Source organism: Chrysemys picta, chromosome 7 (assembly GCF_011386835.1).
Source record: "Chrysemys picta bellii isolate R12L10 chromosome 7, ASM1138683v2, whole genome shotgun sequence".
Lineage (NCBI taxonomy): Eukaryota > Metazoa > Chordata > Testudines > Emydidae > Chrysemys > Chrysemys picta.
In genome coordinates this window covers 93,861,870-93,881,670 of record NC_088797.1, presented here as the reverse complement: position 1 = coordinate 93,881,670, position 19,801 = coordinate 93,861,870, and positions in this window count along the sequence as shown.

Below are 19,801 nucleotides of genomic sequence, written 5' to 3'. Positions count from 1 at the left end.
CTACAGGTGGGTGAAGTGGAGAAAACAGATAGAGGCAGCAGCCTGAAACTGCTACACTGCAGAAGTACACCACTGCTGCAAGTAGCTAATACCATGAGCGGATGCTCTCTATTACTTTAACACTACCACGACAATGACAGCTGTGATTCTCCCTCTACTCTTGTTTTTACTTGTTTATCTAGCATCAGATCCTCCACTGATCAAAGGCTTCACTATTTAAGTGACTTGTATAGTCTGTCATTTTGAAGTGAAGAAGCGGTTATCTGGCAACACTCAAACTGCTATTAAATGGCTCATCTCTATTGAGTTTCTTTAATTTTGTACTTAGTAAAACACCCGCCACAGAGAGCCACATTCTGTGGTCCCCCAGGGAAAACTCACCATGCCATTCATAAAAGGACACACATGAATCAATCTATCTGCAGCAGTTCTGAGATGTGCAGGCAGGGGATGGGAGTTAACTGTAGATCAAAGTAAAGTCTGAGAGAAGCACTCCTGGTGGTAAGAGGGCACGGAAGTCATTGCTGATTGGGGTTTTAGGAGGGGGAAAGATCATGCAGGAGACAAACAGTATATAAAGGGCTATCAGGAGGGGGCAAAGGATATGGAGGAGTCACCAGAGAGAGACTGTTTGAGTGAAGTAGGTAAAGTTGATGTTCTCCCAGATTTCACAAGCTCCTGCTGGCAGAAAGAACCTAGAGGGGGTCCCAGGGCACGCTGGTTATAGTAACTCCCTGCTCCTCCAGTCACAGAGAATAGCACTGTCTATAGTTCAAATATTGTACACATGAAATGTGTTCCTATAATAATTATGCTACAATTGAATGCATGTAATAACTTTGGCAGCAGCCTTATGCCTTCTCACGACAATAAAGACATTAGCTCTGATAATGAACTGCTCCAGCTTGCATTTCCTGCTTACCAACCCTACTTTCCATCCACTGTTTTTAAAAAATATACTGTAAAAGCCACGTCTGAAGTTTTCACACACAATTTCATTCACACTTCCGCAGAAATACAAGATTTCCAGAATTACATGCTCAGAAGAGATTTTTAAATTAAGTATAATTTTTTAAATTAACAGAAACTAAGCAAAGCACATATATCTTATCAGAGATGCTGACCAGGTCAAACTTCCAATTTCTGCTGGTCTGGTTCTAACCCCTTTCAAGAACAGTGCAATTAGAGTTTTTTAATGACAATAGGGGGGGGGAAATTCTCCCCGATATCCTGTAACTCAAAAATGCCTTAAAAGGATTGTGGACAAATTTTAAAAACAAGGAAAAAAGCCCAAAATGTTTGCGGTACAAACCACCCATGGAAACTTTGATCCCAAAAGGTCAGTTCTTTGGAAAATTAAAAGCTCATGAAAAAGTAATAATGAAAGGAATTTTGCAACCTTAACAGTACCTGTTGCTACCAGTGATTGCTATGAAAAGAACAAACACTTCAGATACTCAAAAATAGTTTGCCAAGGCTCCACAGTACAGATTCATAGATAAAACAGAGGCATGAAATAATAATTAATAACAATAATTAGCACTTATATAGTTCTTTGCATTTTCAAAGCATTGTATCATCATCTAATCTATGTGCTTACTGTCTGAAAGCATTATTCTCACTTTACAAATGGCGAAACAAATACCATGTGAGTAATGTCTTTCCCAGGGTCACAGAGCAAGGATATGTCTAAGACAAGATTAGAATTCACTAGCTTTTACATTTTTGCTCATTCCATTAGACCACAGTGCCGTGCGCATGCAGTAAAACAAGTTACCCTTTAAAAGCAATTGTGTCCTGTCTGTTTGTGGAAGGAAGGTCTATGCCACTCATTTATGAATTACTCTAATTGTAATGTTTTCAGGACTTTTCTTTATTCTTTGCAGTTTCCATGGATGGGCACATACTGTCCCATCTTCCTGCTTCTAAGAGTGATTCAGAAGCACACAGTTTTTCAAAAACAATGGCCCCTCTCCCCCGAAATCACAGAAGTCATGACTTGCTGCTCTCCTGTGGTAAAACAACTATCCCTGATTATCACACATTCTCAAGCATGTTACTCTCTCATGCAGTTAAGGCTTTAACTTGACAACTCACAAGGTTCTCAGTTACACTTATTTAACTATTGCTATTGCAGCCACACACCCAACCACATACAGGAGCCTGCCCCCCACAAAAGAGTTAATGAAAAAGTGCACTGATAATGATTCACATAGAACCCCATCACTCCCCCCACCCCATCCTTTTTCTTCTTAAACAGGAATTAAGTTTAAGCTTCTTGCCTTGCCTTCAAGGCCCTGCAGCAAAGCTCTGATCTCTGATGCTGTTCCTGGCAGAGTCCTTTCTCCCCTCCTTCGCTTTCCCTCACTAACCTCTTTATTCCTTTTTCTCAGGCCCATCTTTGTTCCCATTTCAATGATGCTTCCTATGCAGGTAACAACCTCTCAAGTCTGTGTGCAAGGCCTCTGCTGTGTCCCCAGTCACTTCCCTCCCCAAGACTCACTTCTTTAAAGAGGCTGCAGATACTAACTCTTTCCCAAAGAGTGTGTCAAAAATGAAAGGTGGAATTAGGCTATGATGTTGCAACTTGTTATGTAAGCTTGGGGCGGATGTCCAGGGCAGGTACTCCATAGGGAATGGATACAATAATCTAATAAGATGGTTTGATAAAGGATATTAAAAGAAGTCTTCTTTAAAGGAGTGGAAATGGGGTGGTTCTACACTTATTACTGGTACTGCAGGGAATCAAATCCCCCTCCTTTATACTCCTCCTTAACCCTCATTTGAGGAGGGGGGTGAGGTCCTAGCAGCAGGGAAAGGAAAAGGAGAGGGTTGCCAGCAGTCTCAATGGTATATGTAAATGAATATGGAATTACCTGCACAGTACAATTTGATCTGCCAGGTACTCCCAGACACTTAGGAATAAAGTTACCAGAATTAAACTATAACCAACATCCCCTGTCCTCCTTCTGGCATACCTGGACACACAGTTTAGGGTATTTCATTGAAAACTGGAATTTATTTTTAAATTTGAAAAGTTAGTGTACATTGTATTCTTTTAACCCTTCAACAATTTTATCTATCACATTGTTAGGAAAACTATTGATTATCAGGTGTACAGTAGACAGAAGAGTGGGGTTTCTGAAAATGCCTATTTCTAATCTTTCCTTACATAGATCAGTAGATTCTTTTCAGTTTTATCTTTGTTCAGTCTGTGTTAGTGCCTCTTTCTTGTTTAAGTATCTGGTTACTCAGAATTCAATGTAGAGGTAGAATCTATTACATTATTCATGTGTTACTATTTGACCATTGGTCTGACCCACTATTGCCATTCTGATGAATTGAGGACATTAAGTAGCTGTTATTTAGTTTGACCTTTATATATCTGCTTTGCACGTGGCCTTTAGCTGTATTTGCATGGCATATGATGCTCATGGCTTGTGCATTAGGGATCACTGATGTTTAAGCACCCAAGATGAAACAATCCATAGAATGGGTTAGGGATGCCCTGTAGTAACTGCGCCCAAAGAATAATTAGGGATAATGAATGGGCTAAATGATCCTTTTGAGGGCTGTTAGACATTTTTCAGGTTCCTTGGTGCTACATAGCAGCTATGCAAAAGAAAGGACCAGGGTGGCTCCAGGCACCAGTGCACCAAGGGCATGCCTGGGGAGGCAAGCTGCGGGGGGCGGCCTGCCGGTTGCCGTGAGGGCAGTAGTCAGGCTGCCTTCGGACCTCCCGCAGGCATGCCGCCGAAGGCTGCCTCACTGCCGTGCTTGGGGCGGCAAAATACATAGAGCCGCCCCTGGAAAGGACAATAGCCTGGTCACCTTTTCCAGAGCATGCAGTACCAGGGGAGCCTTAGCCTGAGTCTTTCCCAGATGAAAAGTGCGGGGGCAGAAAGAGGAATAAATGCACAAAGTATGCTTAAGCAGTTGGTTGTGTTTGAGATTTGTATGACTCCTGGAGAGAGACGGAGGCCCAACGCAGCTGCTTTGGACAAGGCAGCGGTGTCTGACCTGAGGTTTCTGCAAAACAGAGTCGATTGAGTGCAGTCTGTTCACGGAAACAGGACTTGAGTAAAAGCTGTAAATAAGTTACCCCAAAAAACTGACTCAGTGTCATGGCTTTCTGCTACAAATGGGAAACTGACCTTCAAGGTGTCAAATTCTGCTTCCACTCAGCAAAAGGGCAACAGTATTTGGTCCATTTAATCTAAAACATCAAATGAACAGAGAAATTAACAGAAGGGAATAAACAAGAAGAGAAAGTGCATCTCCGAAGGAAGACTGCTCCGGAATGCAGCTAACTAGGCTTTCACAGTTTTTTTTTTTTTTTAGCAGTTGCAGCCAAGAACTGTATCAAAGTTCCTGTGAATGAGGAGGCATATGATACTTCTTTGTCGTTGCCACTCCTCTTTATCCCACATTACACGAAGAAAGGTCACAGCCTGATCAAGGTGCAGTATATCCTAGGCATGCAATTACTGATTTGCTCACCCCTGTGTACTGCTAGGACTCTGATCAGAATAGCACAGGCAGCTAATTTGGTTACATTTCACTTGAGTTAAATTCACTGAGCTGAAGGTATTTTACAAAAGTATCAGAATGGCAGGATATTGCTGCGTTTAGAAGTCTTGCTTAAAAGTGGCTGTTCGTGAGATACTTCAAATAAAGATTGCATTTTGTCCTACAAAGACCTGCCTTAGTTCTCTCTATTGCTATAATGTATTTTCAGTCTATTTGTAAGAAAGTTTCCCTAGTAAAAATGAAAATGAATTGGAATTCAAACAACAAATGCGATGCCCATTCTGTCCACTGGAAAGCATCTAAAAAAGGCTAGACTTTTTTAAATTGTAGTTTTATTGCTTTTTAACATAAATGTTTATTTAGCATTATTAAGTGGAAAGTCTTGGTACTGTCAGGAGGGATGTATTACTTGGTACTGTCAGGAGGAATGTAATTCTTTGGATTATATAGCCAGAATAAAGGGATGGGTGAGAAGGGAAAGAACTACAGTTTTTTTTTAAAGGGGGGCTTTGTTAAGTTTCACTCCACCATTTTGTTGTTACATTTAATCAATCTAAAATACTGTCTAAAATATTTACTTGGATACTTTTTCTTGGTTTCTGGTAAGATACCGAAGTTATTTGTACGGGATAAAATCCTGAACTCCTTTCTTAGGCAAAGGCAATAGGAGCATCACAAGTTCTCCTTACTAGCAACCAGAATGGCTCCTCTTTCCTCCCTCCCAACAAAATTAAAAAGTACATGGCTTTCCTTCTCTTCCTGGTTCATAAAAAGGGCCCAGCCAAAAAACCCCCAACTTTCCACAGTACATGCCAGGCTCAAATGAAAGCATTCCCTTTCCCTGGCTTGAGTTCAGGCAACACACACGCTTACTAAACTTTCTGCCTTTTTTAGATGTCAGCTGAGCCCTACAGTCCATCTGTAGCTGCTCCCAGGCCACTGCTTTTATACCTCCACAAACCTGTCAGGGAAAACTAATTGTGAGCCTCGGTGGCTCCTGGGACCCAGACAGGTAACGCAGTCGGTCATTGAGAAATTTTTTTAAGGACTGCAGGATTTAGCCTTTTTCAGGAAAAATCGTTTTTAACCAGAGCCCCCTAAGCCTCAGTTGTATCATTGCTGTACAGAGCATTCTCTAACTCAGCTTTTACAATATTTACATTCATGCTGCAGCAAACGATTAGCCCCATTATAAAACAGTTAAAGAAAACAACCTGAAAGTACTTGTTCTACAGGGAAGGGAACAATTACACATCTGCACCATTTCAGAGCCTGGAAACAGGAAAACTCTTCCTTATAGAAAGATTTATATTTAGGGTTCCCACCCACAAGCTGTGTTAGACAGTTTGAGGAAAAGATCTGTGTCAACTTAGGAATTTCATTTTGTTTTGTGTGTATCATTTGATTGTGAACTTCCACTGAGAATTAGAACCCCCAATCTGTGTATGATGCTGTGCCCTGAGCTGAGGTTGAGTTTGAACTGGCGTGGTGTAGCCTGACGTGGTAGATAAACAAGGCTAGAGGAGGAGGAGGAGTTTCTCACCTTCTGGACAACACGTACAGGAAAAGTCAACTGGCTGGCTGCCAAGGACTGTTGACTTGCTTTAGCACCCTCTGCTCAACAAAGGTGTTTGGGCCTGTGAACTCAGCATGGCTGGTGTATGGGTTTTATATTGGGCATCCTGACCAAGGCTGGCTTTATAAGAGGGATTGTGTATGCAAAAGGGGCCAAAAGCAGCAAGCAGGACTTGCTGCATAGAGACAAGGGAGTCTCTACATAGCCACAATAAGGACAGAGCTGGGACCCAAATCTGAGGGGTGAGATCAATCGGGGGGATGGGGGGTGGGGGAGAATGTTCAGATGTTTGTTTTTCCCTACATCTGTATCTTGTGCATTTTAAGAGTAAAGTGTGTTCAAGAAGTTCCTTTGCCAAGCCTGTGTGTTCCTAGTTGTCAGGGCCTTCCAGTCCCTGAAGAGCTGAACTGTAAAGTGGAGTACCCATGAGGGTGGAGCTCTGGGGAGGGCATGCATAAGCAAGTGGAGAGCTTGTGAGGAGGGTTCAACACCGGTCTTGGGGCCGATGGCAGCTGAGGGGTGCCAGAGAAGAAGGAGTCTGTGACCCAGAGTTCGCCTGAGATGCCAGAACCAGACAATAGCTGGATGCTGCTCAGACCCAGTTGACTGTAAAGCATGTGGGTTCCAAACGTTGGGTCTAATAAAGCAGACTGCTGATCTTCCACTAGGGGAACTCATCCAGGGCTGCAAGACTGTGTAGTCCAATATAGGGTGCAAATATTCACAGCATCTATTTAGAAAATGTGGTGATGTTGTTGTTATACAAGAGCAGAGATACAGAAGCAAACCCCCCAACCATTCACAATAGCTCAAGGTTTAGCAAATACTTTACCATAAACGAAGTACTCTCTTTGATTAACCAGCTGGAGATAAGAGCCAAAATGCAAAGTGCATACAATATCACAATTTTTCCTCACCTGCATAGGGCAAGATGAGATTGGATTGGTACACTGTCCCCGGGAATGGGTGACAGCATATGACCAGCTTCAGCATAATAGAAACAATGATGGGTCTCATGCAGATTTAAAAGAAACAATGCACCCATTTTGAGCATTAAAGAAACACACAAAAATGACTGGGGGAGGGAACAAAGATGGGCCTGAGAAAAAGGAATAAAGAGGTTCCTTCCTCAAAGAGTCTGTAATGTGCGTTTATGAGAATGCAATCAAGTTTGCAGAGAAAATGTAGCTAGTTGTTAAAAGTGTGCTCCCTCCAACTGCATCTCCGATAAGGGTCCAATCCATCTATCACAATGGGTCATATTTGTAATAAAGACAGATTCTGACCAGGATGAGTAATTATGATCACTTAAACAATGATAATGAAAAGCTATGCTCACTTTTTAAATAACTGAACTACTTGAAGAAAAGTTTATTAATTTTAAAAATAGCATTAGGAGAAAAATTGCTGCCTTTGACTCAACACTAATGTATACCTCCTTACGCTGTAAAGATTTTCTCTTCAGGGGAAAAAAAAAAAAGGTGGAGGTGGGGGGGGTAGGAGTGCCAGCCTTGCTAGTTTGGGGCAGATGCCTGAATACTTTATTAGTTCAACAAATTCTCTCAATATCAATACATTCCTGTACAGCTACTGTCCTTCCTCAGCACTATTTGCACACTCGGTTCTTCTGACCTGCTCTGCTGGGTGCTCCAGAAGCCACAGCACCTTCCACCAGTCATGACCTTCACCACAACTGAAATGTTCTTGACGCCACCAAAGATTGGTTCCCCATCAAAACCACATTCCACATCTCAAAAAAAACACTCAAAACCCTTGCTACTTACCTATATGCTCAGCTTCCTCACTTAAGTTGTTGTTCTGCTTCCACTGTTTCCATTCTTGTTGCCATCTTCTTCCTGCTGTAATTCCTAGCACATTGGTATGAGGAAGCAGACTTCTTCAGCAGGAAAGTCAGATCAAATAGGCAGATCAAACAGGTCCAACCACCCCAAGGGAAGAACTGGGAGGGTCTAAGCCCCAAAGACTTAGCAATTGAATCAACCGGTTGTATATGGTATTATTGTGTATAAGAATATGTCGAGTAAGGCCTTTCATGAAAGCTTGTAATGTTCTGAACTTGGTGGTCATTATGACATATTTACAGACTGTGGTTATGAATTTATGTATATAGAGAACTGGATTCATAAAACTTTACGTCCATCTCCCCCAACCAGACGAGACTAGCTCCAAGCACTGAGCATTATACAATCCAGGAAAAAACAAATGATGGGCCATTAAATTTAAAGGGAAAACACAGACATCCTGGCTAGAATTTCCCCACCCTATGTAACCATGATCTAGGAAAGGAAAGCCAAGAGCCCTTCTTTAAAAGGAGGCTTGAAACTTAAGTCTTCACCCAGAACCTGAGGGTCAGTTTCAAAGGCAGGAGGCTGTCTGTGAACAGTGGATCCCCCCATAGGGCTAGGGGGAACACTGAGAAACTGTTCAAAAGTGATAGGAGACTTGCATTAGTAAAGGGAATTTATCTAATATAGACGTGCAAAGCCTGAAGTTACATAAAGAATAAACATAAAGGTGCAACTTGTATGTGTTTGTTCTTCCTTTCTATTTAATCCTTCTTGAATTGTGGACACCAAAATTGGACATTGTATTCTAGTACCAGTAATACCAGTGCCAAATGAAGAGGCAATATATCCTCCCTACTCCTACTCAAGATTCTGCTTTTTATACATAGAGTTGCCAGGTATCTGATTTTTGACCAGAACACCTGGTCGAAAAAAAGAGACCATGGCAGCTCCAGTCAGCACCACTGACCGGGCCATTAAAAGTCCAGTTGGTGGCACAACTGGGCTGGCAGGCTCCCTGCCCGGCTCCACACGGCCCCCGGGAAGCAGCAGATATGTCCCTCCAGCTTGGGGGCGGCCACAGGGGCGCCGCACGCTGCCCCCTGCCCCAAGCGCCAGCTCTGCAGTTCCCACTGACTGAGAACCATGGCCAATGGATGCTGTGGGAGCAGGGGTAGTGCACAGAGTCCCCTGGCCATGCCGCCACCTAGGAGTTGGAGGGAGGTGATGCCACTTCCCGGAAGCCACCTGAGGTAAGCGCTGCCCAAAGCCTGCATCCCAGCCCGGAGCCTCCTCCCACACTCCAAACCCCTGGGCACCAGCCCAGAGTCCCCTCCTGCATCCCAAACCCCACATCCCCAGCCCCACCCCAGAGCCTGCACCCCCCAGCTCGAGCCCTCCTGCCTTCCCACCCTCCACCCCCCACCCCGAAGCCCTCTCCTGCACCCTCAACTCCTCCTTTCTGGCCCCACCCCAGAGCCTGAACCCCCAGCCCAGAGCCTGTACTCCCTCCCACACCCCAACCCCTCAACCTCATCCCCCCTTCACACTCTAAAACCCCTCCTACACCCCAAACCTCTCATCCTCAGCTCCACCCCAGAGCCCGTACCCCCAGCCAGAGCCCTTGCCCCCTTCCTACACCCCAACCCCCTGCCCCAGGATGTACATTTCTTTAACAAGCACCTGGGGAAATTTAACTGTTTAAATGTCATAAAAATTCTCATTAAACACACAGTTTTAATGAGAATGGTTATGACAAGACTAGAGAGATATTTTCAATTTCAGCTTTGGATAAACATTTGTTAATTCAACTTCTTTTCCTAGTCCACTGTCTACGTTAGAGTGGTTTGCTGCAAAAACAGATACCCTGGGTCAGACTTGATGTTTTCAAACAAAAAAATATATCAAGTGAAATTCATGAGACAATATGAAAAGTAAATGTTTCAAAATTATATCCAAAACAAAGTTCTGGCCCCTCATTTCAAATATGACATAAGGACAGAGTTTTACAAGTATACAGGGAGTGTGTCTAGTAACTTTAAAATTAATCTTATTTCAGTGTAACCGGACCTCAAAAGTTACTCTTGATGGATTTCTCAGTGGCTGGAAAAGATCTCAAACAATCCCCAGAAAATCAAGTATTTGTATCTCTAAAAATAATAGATTCCCTTAAACTACAAAGTCCAAGAGAGATATAAAGAACCTCACAACCAGCACTACCACTGACCATCCCTTTCAAATTAAAAAAAAAAAAAAAAAAGATTTGCTTCTGCCTCTACAATAAATTTTGTCAGTACAAAAAAAAATGATGATGAATAAGATAACTGAAGGCAGGGATGATCCAGATGATCAGAGAATCCTGTGCAGAGTTCTCTGCTGTTCATGACATCCACAGGGCATAGCAGGCGTAGAGAGGAGGTAGTTACAACTCCCTGTTTCTGGTACAGTTCTACACCAGGGCTGATATGATGTAGCAATATTGAGGATGTTCTATTCTACACCATTTGGATTTGGCCATTAAGGGGCCATTTGGAAATAGCCAGAGTGCACATTGTCCTCAGCCCTATACACCAGAAGCTGTAGGGAAGTGACGTAGGAGCCACCTAGGATAGCGCTATGCTGTGTGCTAGGAGTTTTCCCAGCTGAGGCAACCTGGCAGCTCATCTGTCTCTTTCAGTGAAAAATGGTGTTTGAGCAGGACAGAGTCTTGGCTCTGTCTCTACATTAAAGTTTTAAATAAACACACCAAGAAAACCGCTGCCAAATCAAATAAGACGTCTCTAAAAGAACTTAAACAATATTAAGCATATATGCTATTGCTAATGCCATGTTCAAAAAGGAAGCACAGAACACAATAATACATGGTCCAGCCAAAACGGTATATAAGAATGGCCATACTGGGTCAGACCAGTGGTTTATCTAGCCCTCTCTTCCAACAGTGGCCGGTGCCAGCTGCTTCAGAGGGAGAGAACAGAACAGGGCAATTTATCAAGTGATCCATCCCCTGTCATGCAGCGCCAGCTTCTAGCAGTCAGAAGTTTAGGGACACCCAGAGCATAGGGGTGCATCCCTGACTATTTTGGCTGTACATATCCTCCATGATCTTATCTAATTCTTTTGTGAACCTAGTCGTACTTTGGGCCTTCACAACATCCCATAGCGATGAGTTCCACAAGTTGTCTGTGCATTGCATGAAGAAGTATGCCTATTAATTTCACTGGCTGACCCGTAGTTTATGTGTTATGTAAACAGGTAAATAATACTTCCTTATTCTCTTTCTCCACACCATTCATGATTTTATAGATCTCGATTATATCCCCTGCTACCCCCTCAGTCATCTCTTTTCCATACTGAACAGTCCCAGACTTTTTCCATCTCTCCTCATATGGAAGCTGTTCCATACCCCTATTCATATTTGTTGCCCTTCTCTGTACTTTTTCCAGTTCTAATGTATTCAAGGTGTGAGCATACAATGGATTTATATAGTGGCATGATGATATTTTCTGTCTTACCTATCCCCTTCCTAATGGTTTCTAACATGGTTAGTTTTTTTGACTGCTGTTGCACGTTAAGCAGATGCACTCCAAGAGACCCCATCATTGTGTACGTATAGTTGGGATTATGTTTTCTAATGTGCACTACTTTGGATCTATCAATAGGGATTTTCATCTGCCACTTTGTTGTCTAGTCACTCAGTTTTGTGAGATCTCTTTGTAACTCTTCACAGTCAGCTTTTGACTTAACTATCTTAAATAATTTTGCAGCATCTGCAAATTTTGCCACCTCATTGTTTAACTTTTCCAGAACATTTCTGAATATGTTCAGCAGCACTGGTCCCAGTATAGACCCTGCAATTTACTTCTCAACACTATGAAAACTAACCATTTATTCCTACCCTTTGTTTTCTATCTTTCAACCAGTTACTGATCCAGGAGAGGACCTTCCTTCTTATCCCATGACTCCTTACTTTGCTTAAGAGCCTTTGGTGAGGGACCTTTTCAAAGACTTTCTGAAAGTCCAAGTACACTATATTCACTGGATCACCCTTGTCCATGTTTGTTGACCCCCTCAAAACATTATAATAGATTTCACTTTATAAAAGCCATATCGACTCTTTCCCAACATATTGTGGGCACCTGTGTGTCTAGCAATTCTGTTCTTTACTATAGTTTCAACCAACTTGCATGATACTGAAATTAGACTTACTAGCCTGTAGTTGTTAGAATTGCCTCTGGAGCCTTTTTAAAAAATTGGCATCACATTAGCTACCATCCAGTCATCTGCTGCAGAGGTTGCTTTAAGTAATATGTTACATACCAGAGTTGTTAGTTCTGCAATTTCACATTTGATTTCCTTCAGAAGTCTTAGGTGAATACCAACTGGTCATAGTGACTTATTACTGTTTAATTTACCAATGACAACTCAATCTCAGACAGTTGTTCAGTTTAGTCACCTAAAAAGAATGGCTCAGAAGTAGGAATCTCACTCGCAACCTCTGCACTGAAGACCAATGCAAGGATTCATTTAGCTTCTCACTAATGGCCTCCTCTCTTGCTTGAGTGCTCAATTAGCACCCTGATTCTCCAGTGATTGTTTGGCAGTCTTCCTGTTTCTGATGTACTTAAAAAAAAAAAATGCTGTCAGTTTTTGAATCCTTAGCTAGTTGCTCTTCAGATTCTTCTTTGGCCTGCCTAACTATACTTGACTTGCCACAGTTTATGCTCCTATTTTACTCATTTGGATTTGAGTTCCAGTCTTTAACGAATGTCTTTTTGTCTTTAACTATCTTTTTTATGCTGCTGTTTAGCCATCACTGCACATAAGTCTGTGTAGAGGTCTGCATCTTTGCACCCAGTAGGCAATTCACCAAGGGGGCCTCCTGGTCATCCCAAACCCAGCTATCTATATTACTATTATCAGACTCTCCCTAATAACTGAGGTCCCCTCTCCCGGAGTGGTATCCTCAGGCAAAAGGATACCGTGACATCACATGGAAGGAGGATCCCAATTATAGGACTTTTCCCTCTGCTCCAGCTTGATATTTTCCCTCCCAGAGACTTTCATCCTCTTCAACACAGAGGCTGTCAGATTTGGGGTGGGACTGCTCTACTGTGTCCTTGAAAGTCTATGTACCTCTCTGTTTCTCTTGGCTCCTCCAGTTCAGCTACTCTGGTCTCAAAAGCCCATACCCTGTCTCTGATGCCCCTGAATGGCTTGCACCGAATGTACACACTTGCCACCTGCCCACAAAGTAGCTAATCATACATGCTGCGTTCAGTGAACAGCCCCTACTTTGCTGCTGGACTTCCACCTGCAGGATTTTTACTCTTGCAGGGGTGGGGTAGGGTTGTTGGTTCTGTGTGTGTCACTTTTTTTCTTGGGGGAGGGCTGTTATTAGCTTAAGTTTAGAGACTGTATATTAGGTGTATCTTGCTCTCAAGCTCCCTCCCAATTCCGTCACAAAAGTCCTGTGTGGTGCTCCTGTTTGCTAGCTCCTCTATTTGCTTAGGGGCTGGCTTTTTAAACTCCTGTTCTCCCTGAGTTAGCCCCACCCCCTCATCAAGGGAGCCTAAAGGAATTAGAGATACAAAAAATGGCAGGCCAGAGCCTCATTAGGAAGCTCTCAGCCTTGCCTACCCTGTTTCCCCGAAAATAAGACAGTGTCTTATATTAATTTTTGCTCCCAAAGATGCGCTAGGTCTTATTTTCAGGGGATGTCTTATTTTTCAGAAATGAAAAATGCCTTATTATCGGTGGATGCCTTATTATCGGGGAGGTCTTATTATCGGGGGGATGCCTTATATTACAACGAGAGGCAAAACTGTAAGTAGGCCTTATTTTCGGAGGATGTCTTATTTTCGGGGAAACAGGGTAGTAGGCCGCTAAACTCAGCACATAGCCCACCAACAGACCACACTCTGAACTTCACGCAAGCAAGTACATAAAAATTAACAAAAACAGACTTACCCCAAGAGTCACATAGTCACTCTTCTTATACCTGGAGAATTCCCTTGTAAATCACCTCTGTTTGCTAGCTTCTCTGGTCACTTAGGAGCTGGCTTTTTAAACCTCTGTGCTCCCTGGATTGACTAATGCGTGGCTTCTCAATCCAAGGATCACAAGCAGGTTTCGAGGGTGGAGCGAAGTGACAAAATCACTCTCCCCTTCTTTATGGATAGATTGGAGGTAGGGATCCTGAAACATTTTTCTGTTCAGAATATGAAGTCCAAGTATGAAAAAGATTGTGAAGCACTGAACTGCCACTTACATCAGTAAATGTCTTCTCCCATTACTACAAATTCACAGCTACATAAAGTCAAATTATTTAAGAATAGGGAAATTTTTTAAAATTATTTCTCTTCCCAGGGAATTTTTCTTGTAGTAATTCTAGAAAAATAGTCAGTTCGTTACTAGAATATACGATATTTATTATTGTTATTTAATTTAATGCTTTGCTATTTTAGCATAATTTCAGTTTTGTAAAAAATAAATCAGAGATTAAATTTCACTTATCCTTTAAATTTACATTAACAGAGTAACTGAATGGAGATAAACAAGTTTGTAGTACAAATTCATCCCGAAGAACTACTTACTATAGTTACAGAGTTAATTCTAAAAGGACAGTATTGCAAGCTAGTTAGCTCATTGCTCTAAGTTATTCTTGATCAAATACACTTTGCACACTATAGTTTATATAGCATGAAGTGATGAAACAAAGGAAGTTTACAAAGGGAGTTCTCGTTTTGGCACAATATTTACGAAATAAGAACTCGGCAGAAGACCCAATCAGAAACAATCTGGAGGTATATACTTATGGCATCGCTACAAGACAGCTGCATTGTTTGCAGAACTCCCACACGGACCAGCTAATATTGACTTTTTTCAAAGTGCACTAAATACATCAAATGCAGAAAATATACAGAGGGAAAAAACAGCAGCAAAGGTTATTCTCAAAGCTTCAAGCAATTCCTGAAAAAAATCTCAAACCCATAAAGCAAAAATAAAATAAAACAAACAGAGCTTAATGCCAAGTGCAAGCGCTACTAGACACTTGGGAATTTTTCTGCTTTTTCACGATCGGAAAGGTAGAATGGGCTAGTGGACTGAGCAACAGTCCAGACTCCAGAATTCCTGAGTTCTAATCTCCGTTTTGTCATTGACTCATATTCTGCTTTGGGCAAGTCACTAAGCTCATGTCTTGATTTCCTCATCTTTAAAATGTACTTTGCGGGAATATAGCAAAAGTGAGTATTTGTAGGGTGTTTTGAATAGGTAAGTTATGTGTTATCAAATTCTCTCTGCCAGCCCAGAACAAGTGCTCTAGTCCCCTCCAAACTAATGAAACCTTCCCACACTGCAGGTAAGTAGGAGACAGAGAGCAGATACCCATAACTTTCTGAAATATCAGGGACCTTTAAAATAACTTTTCATCATGAAGAAAGTTGACATTGGTTTTGAACTATGAGGCGGCATTCTCTCTCCATGGTACTTTAAAAGTTAATTAATGCAAAACTTTTCCGTAAAAGCATCTCAAGTTGGTCACTTTTGAAAGTTTAGTTTGCAGATTCTCATCTGTATTCATGATGTAATTCAGGAATATTTATTTAAATCAGTGGCTGGAGTATGAGTTTTTCATTTACAGCTCAATTTTGTTATTTTCAATACATATTTATGGATAAAGTTGCAACTTTTAGGTCTTATACTAACAATACTGTAAAATGGAGATTAATTAGGACTTCATTTGAATTAACTGCTAGTTTCCTAAAATACACTATATAATTTCAAGACTCAGACAGTGGCTAGAGCTGCATTAGGAGAGAGCTTTAAGGGGGAGGAAGGGGTGCACTGATAGAATACAGCAAACATGGAAAAACTATTGACTGTCCCCACAACCACTTTTCGCCTTGCACAGCAACAGGCAGTGCTCTGGTAATGTTCAACTACACAAGACACCCACTACCAGGGAAAAGTATCTTTTACATATTAAAATTACACAAGATGGGAAGTTAAGAGATACCCAACCATCAAATATAACTCCATGAAGTCACTATATTTACCACTAAGAGCTATCTAGAGAAATGAAATACTCTGGGTGAAACCTATTTGCCACAAGCCTGGGGCTGAACAAAGGCAACAACAGCTCTTGTATTATGGTTTAAAGGGTTCATTTAATTTTTTTTCCAAAGTTTCTCAAACTCTAAATTAGTTCCTTAAAGTTTATGGCTTCTTCTACATTGGATAAGTATTTTATTTGACATTATTAATAATCTGTCCTGCCTGGTGGGTTAACTAAATACAGAACACTGAAGGGTCAGTGATCCAGGAACAAGTCATAAAATGGAGGACAGCAGAGAGCTGGTTAATATAAATAATTGCTGCAGAAAGACACAAGAGTACTACAGAATTACCTTTAAAAACGATTTACTACCTTTCTGTAGCTGTTGTTCTTCAAGATGTGTTGCTCAGGTCAATTCCATGTTACTTGTGCGTGCGCCGAAAGCACAGTCACCGGATATTTTTCGCTCAGTGGTATCCCTTGGGCCAGCTCTAATGCCCTCTTAGGCTGCACGCTCATGCACCGATATAAGGGGCCTGTCCAGCTCCCCACCCTCTCGCCGGCTAACTCTGACCATGAGGCAGGTCAGTGGGTTGTGGAATGGACATGAGCAATACATCTTGAATAACCGTTACAGAAACATTAGTAACCATTTTTTCTTCTTTGAGTGCTTGCTCGTGTCCATTCCATGTTAGGTGACTCCCAAGTGGTATCTTAGGAGATGAGCTTGGAGGTTCATAGACATGTGGATTGCAACACTGCTCTACCAAACCCAGCATCATCTCTAGCCTGCTGGGTGATGGCAAAGTGGGATGAAAAAGTATGTACCGATGACCAAGTCTCTACTCTACAAATATCCTGGATTGGGACCTGGTCCAGAAATGCTGCTGAGGAAGCATGAACTCTCGTTGAGTGGGCAGTCAAGATGGCGGGAGGTGAGGCACCCACCAACTCACAGCACCTGTGAATGCAGGAAGTGATCCAGGAGCAAATTCTTTGGGCTGAAATTGGCAGGCCTTTCATCCTGTCCGCTATTGCCATAAAGAGCTGTGTGGCATTATGGAATGGTTTAGTCCATTCTGTATAGAAAGCTAGGGCACACCTAAAGTCCAGTATGTGAAGATGCTGCGCCTCCTCATTATTGTGTGGTTTCAGGAAGAATACTGGCAGGAAGATAGCTTGATTACTAAGAAATTGCAAAATCACCTTCAGGTAGAACATGGGGTGGGGTTTATGTTGTACCTTGTCCTTAAAGAACATCGTATATAGGAGTTCTGATGTAAGGGCCCTGATCTCTGAGACCCTCCTGGCCAAGGTAATTGCTACCAGGAAGGTGACCTTCCAGAAGAAGTACGACAAAGGGCACAATGCTAGCAGCTCAAAGGGAGGGCCTGTCAGTCTTGAGAGGACCAGGTCCCACAGTGCAATGGGTTCATGAATCTGCAGGTATAGTCTCTCTATGCCCTTGAGGAAGCAAATGGACATTTGGGGGGGGGGGGGGGTGTGTGGAAACCAACAACCTACCATCCAGCGGAAGGTGGAAGGCAGAAATGGCTGCTAGGTGTACCTTAAAAATCGATGAAATGGCTAGGCCCAGCTGTTTCAGATGAAGCAGATACTCCAGCACAGACTGGGTGAGGTGACTTTGCCCTGGTCTACGCTATGAGTTTAGGTCGAATTTAGTAGCATTAGATCGATTTAACCCTGCACCCGTCCATACGATGAAGCCATTTTTGTCAATTTAAAAGGCTATTAGAATTGATTTCTGTACTCCTCCCGATGAGGGGATCAGCGCTGAAATCGACATCGCCGGGTTGAATTTGGGGCAGTGTGGATGCAATTTGATGGTATTGGCCTTCAGGAGCTATCCCAGAGTGTTCCATTGTGACTGCTCTGGACAGCACTTTGAACTCAGATGCACTAACCAGGTACACAAGAAAAGCCCCGGGAACTTGAATTTCATTTCCTGTTTGGCCAGCATGGCGAACTCAGCAGCACAGGTGACCATACAGTCCCCCCAGAATGTTTCTACGCTCCCCCTATCATCTCTGTCCCTGAGGTCATCGCAGATTAGAAGGCGGAAAAACGCACTCGCGATGACATGTTTTCCGAGCTCATGCAATCCTCCCGCACTGACAGGGCACAGCGTAATGCATGGAGCCATTCAGTGGGAGAGGCAAGGAAAGAATTGCTGTGTTTGTTTAACGGCAAAAGTATCATGCCTCGCTAGCGATCCTGCCCGAGCCAGGTCGTTATGTCACATGCACTCCGCTGCGCTGTGTCAGCCTTGGGCAGGGGCATGACCATGACCGCTTTGTGAGGCCATAGATATAGACATTGCATTAGGTAGCTTCCGTAGCTAGAGAAAACATTCCTGTGCATTCGACAAAGTCTGTGGCAAAAAAAGAGAAGCCCCATAGTGTAGTGGTTATCACGTTCACCTAACATGTGAAAGCCCTGTAGCGTAGTGGTTATCACTATCAGCTAACATGCAAAACATCCCCAGTTCGAAACTGGTTGGAAACAGGTCAGTGTTCCTTTTTCTGACTCCACTCCTGCATTTTTAGTCTTAGAACAGACTGTGCTGTGAAATTTTACTTGGAATTATATCAATTACGAGATAAATAATATGGAAGCTCTCTCTAAGTTATAGTGCCAGGTTACTTACCCTTTCAACTGCTCTGATAAATTAACATTTTTGTTAGGGGAAGGGGAAAATTTTCCATGAAGCCTTTTATAGGGACTGAATGCTATCTTAGGGCTGGTCCACACTAAGCCCCCAGTTCGAACTAAGATACGCAACTTCAATAACGTAGCTGAAGTCGAAGTATCTTAGTTCGAACTTAAAGGTACTTACTGCGGGTCCACACACGGCAGGCAGGCTCCCCCGTCGACTCCACCTACTCCTCTCGCGGAGCAGGATTACCGGCATCGATAGCGAGCACTTCTGGGATCGATTTATCGCATCTTGTCTAGACGCGATAAAATCGATCCCAGAAGATCTACTGCTTGCCGCCGAACCAGCAGGTAAGTATAGACGTACCCTAAGACTCTGAAATAATCTTAACGTGGCCCATTGAGTGCAATCCTTCATTCTGGATTTGTCATTCCACAAGTTGAACTGCTCCTTACTACCGTCCAGGCTTCATGAGCCATGGGAGCAAGGGGCAGGCTGGGGTAGGTGCGACCGCGTGGTGCTGCCGGCTGGGAGAGCAGCCTGAGGCAGAAGCCTCCAGCTCGCATGATATTCCAGGCAGGACTGAATCTCCATGAGACTAAACTTAAAGAAGAGAATGACCTGGAGTTACTCCCATTCAGTGCTCTAAGAGGAGGATAGCCATGTTTGTCCAGGCACCCCTGATTGACCTCACCGAGGCCTGCCAGCTGAGCGGGACCCTGGCTGGCAGGAGCCAGCGGACAGAGCCCCAGACCGGCAGCAGGCTGAGCTGCTCAGCCCACTGCCAGTCTCGGCCTCCGTCCACCAGCCCTGCTCAGCCCGCTGCCTGCCTGGGGTTCCGATCATCTAGGCAGGCAGCGTGCTGAGCGGGACCGGCAGGTGGGACCCCAGAAAAAAGGCGCAAAACTATTGTCTGCTGTTGCTTTCACGGAAGGAGGGCGGGGGGGAAGGGGACCTGACGACATGTACGCAAAACCACCCGCAACAAAGTTTTTGCCCCATCAGGCATTGGGAGCTTAACCCAGAATTCTAATGGGCAGCGGAAACCGCGGGAATTTTGGGATAGCTACCCACAGTGCACTGCTCTGTAAGTCGATGCTAGCCGTGGTAGTGACTTAATGCACTTAGTGTGGACATACACAATAGACTGTATAAAA